We start from the raw sequence: 3,417 nt of genomic DNA, 5'->3' as shown, positions 1-3,417 counted from the left end.
CTCCTGCAGAAGTGAGGGGGGGTCTCTTCTGTCTTTTGCCAATCGTAGCATGTGTTGTATTTTTCTGGTGGGTCTGAATACTGTTTGTAGATGGTGTTTTTTCATAAGTTTTCCCATCTGATCAGTGATTCCTTTGCTATATGGCAAAAACACTTTTCCTGTGGGAGACTGTTTTTCCTCAGTTGTTTGTTTTACCTTTGGTTTCATCGATCTTCTGATTAATCAGACGAAATCAGAAATCAGAATAAATCAGAAATCAGAAGAGCATTGTCTTTGCCTATGAATTAATAACCTCCAAAACATGCTGTTGTCAACAGCCTTGCTCCAGTCTGGCAAACGGAGGGCCACATGGCTTCCTTCATGGATTCAATCCATCTCCCCTGTTAGGTCTTCCTCTTTTGCCTTCAACTTCTCCTCGCATTATTGACTTTTTCTAATCTTATTGTCTTTGCCTAGGCATTCATGACCTCCAAAATGTCCTATTGTTAACAGCCATGCTCAGGTCTGGCAAACAGGATTGTGGCTTCCTGGATTGGGTCTAGAGATGTAAAATTTCCAGAAATTTTGACGCTCGGAAAAAACCTTGTTTTTTCCCCAGTTTTTTTCGGGGGGAAACGGAAATTTTTGGGAAAATTGAAAAAACGCTACATTAGCACTTCTTTTGTCTTTTCTAGATTGCAAGTCATTCTGTTACTTTAGGAACATAAAATATGACTATGGACATTTTTACTTGGCATGAAATTATCACAACTAGCATATTAAAAATATAGTGTATCCAAACAATTATTACAAACAGAATACCCACCCACATGCAAAAACAAAACTGAAACCTTTTTATTTTCTTCTGACAATAGCACCTCCTAAAGGAAGAAATGCATCTTGTTCTTGCATTGGAGAGTTCAGTTTGTAACCTAGGACTTGCTTGTCCTCAGTGCACAGAAATTAGATCAATCTGATACCATTATATATTTTAGAAATGATTTGGAAAATATTTGAACACCTTGTCTTAAAATATTTTATTTATCATGTTAAAATAATATTTTACTCATCATGTTAAAATAAAACTTTCTATAATCATTTTTTTTCTTTTCTTTTTTCTTCTTCAATTTTTCCAAATTTTTTGGAAAAAAACAAAAAAGGCTTCAGGAAAAAAACGGAAAAAACCCGTTTCCCCCCCGAATTTTTCCGGTCTTTTTCCGGACCTTCACATCTCTAATTGAGTCCATTCCTCTCCCGTCGGGTCTTCCTCTTTTTCTCTTGCCTTCCACGTCTGACATTATTGTCTTTTCTGGTGAGTCTTGATGTTCTCCAAGGATAAGCGTGGAGGTGTCAAAACATTTTGGGGAAACTGGCGAACGCATTCCAGGCAGAAGAGGCAAGAGGGAAAAGGATTAAGATGTGTGATAGATTGGGGCCAACAGTGAGCAGCCCATGAGGAGGGAAGGAAGGCAGTACCTTCCCCATGGGTTTCTCCCTGGGTTGCCAACCTCTGGGCGAGCTCTGGCAGTCTTCTGGAATTGCAAATAATCTCCAAACTACAGAGATCTGTTCCCCTCTGGGGAAAATAGCGGCTTTGGAGGGTGGACTCTACTGCGTTAGACCCCAATGAGGTCCCTCCCCAAGTCTCCAGGAAACTTCCAGCCTGGAGTTGGCAACCCCACTTTCTTCACAGCAGCTGAGGCTCAGGTACTTTTGTGCGCTAAAATGCTTCTCGTTTAACTTCCTTAGAAGCTGAGAACTCTCAGTCAAACAGAGAAGCACTCTTAATTATTATTTTTTTAATGGCAAACGTCCGCTGGGAGAAAGTGCAATCTTGCCGGAATGTACCCTTTCTTTTTGTTTAAACAATCTGGAAAGGTTAAATCCAGCCAGTGCCGAGCACAGGGGAAAGGGAGGAGGATAAGGTTGCTCCCAGGAGGAGGGGACGGGTACAGGGTTGCCGACTCAGGGCTGGGATTTGGGGGTGGAGCCTGGCTTTGGGGAGGGGAGGGGCTTCGGCAGGATGTAAGAACATAAGAGACACCAATGTTGGATCAGGCCAAAGGCCCATCCAGTCCAACACTCTGTGTCACTCAGAGGCCAGAAATACCAGTGCCATCAGGAGGTCCACCAGTGGGGCCAGGACACTAGAAGCCCTCCCACTGTTGCTTATCTAATTCCCTTTTGAAGCCGTCCATGCTTGTAGCCGCCACCACTTCCTGTGGCAGTGAATTCCAAGTGTTAATCACTCTTTGGATGAAGAAGTCCTTCCTTTTATCCGTTCTAACCCGACCGCTCAGCAATTTCATGGAGTGCCCACGAGTTCTTGTATTGTGAATGTCTTGTGTTGTATTGTGTAATGTCAGAGTCCACCCTCCAAAGTAACCATTTTGGAGAAGGAGGAGAGGAAGAAGAAGAAGAGTAACTGGTCCGCCGCTCTTAACCATGACACCAAGCTGGCACTACACCAAGGCAACTGATTTCTGTCCTGGTTTGGGGAGGGGAGCAACTTCGACAGGGTATAATGTCATAGAGTCCACCCTCCTGAAGAAGAAGAGGAGGAGGAATAGATTGGATTTATACCCTGGGCTTCACTTGGAGTCTCAGAGTGGCTTACAATCTCCTCTGCCCTTCCCATCCCCACAACAGACACCCTGTGAGGTAGGAGGGGCTGAGAGAGCTCTTTCGAGGGCTGCTCCTGAGAGAACAGCTCTGAGAGAACTTGTGACTGACCCAAGGGCACACCAGCAGCTGCCTGTGGAGGTGTGGGGAATCAAACCCAGCGTCTGCGCTCCCAACCGCACCAAACGGCCCTGGGTTGCAAGAGTCCTTCCGTTTACCAGCTCTGCCTTCCAAGCTCGAGAGAGGGAGACGCCTTGAAACGCAAGCTGGGTTTCGAAATTATGGAGCGGCCCAGTGTAGACGCCGCCGAAAGACACGCAGAGAGCTAATGCAGAAAAGAGAAACGGTGAAGCTCCTGACTTCCCAGTTGGACTCGAGACTACACAGGGATTCTCATTTCCTCTCACGCTAAAAAATAAATTAATTAAATGAGCTCAGAGACTCTCGCAGGATCGCGGTATCACTTACGTTGTCAATAGGTCACTGTGCTTATTTATCCTGAATACGAATGAGTCTGGCATCGAAGCTGCAGACATCTTGTGTTTCATTTAGATTCGAGTCCGGTCGCACCTCAGAGACCAATAAGAGCTTCAGGATATAAGCTTTCAAGAGTCTTTGACTCTTAAAAGCTCCTGCCCTGAAACTCGAGCTGGTCTCTGAGGTATGACTGGACTCGAATCTAACTTTTACGGCAGAGCAACGGGGCTACCCTCGGACACTTGTATTTCGTGGCATTTTGGACTCCTGAAGCTAGATGCCTTCTACTGAATCAAACCATCAGCCCACCAAGGTCGGCATTGTCTACTCAGACTGGCA

Source organism: Gekko japonicus, unplaced genomic scaffold (assembly GCF_001447785.1).
Source record: "Gekko japonicus isolate JY-2015 unplaced genomic scaffold, Gekko_japonicus_V1.1 scaffold4174, whole genome shotgun sequence".
Lineage (NCBI taxonomy): Eukaryota > Metazoa > Chordata > Lepidosauria > Squamata > Gekkonidae > Gekko > Gekko japonicus.
Note: the sequence above shows the minus strand (reverse complement) of the source record.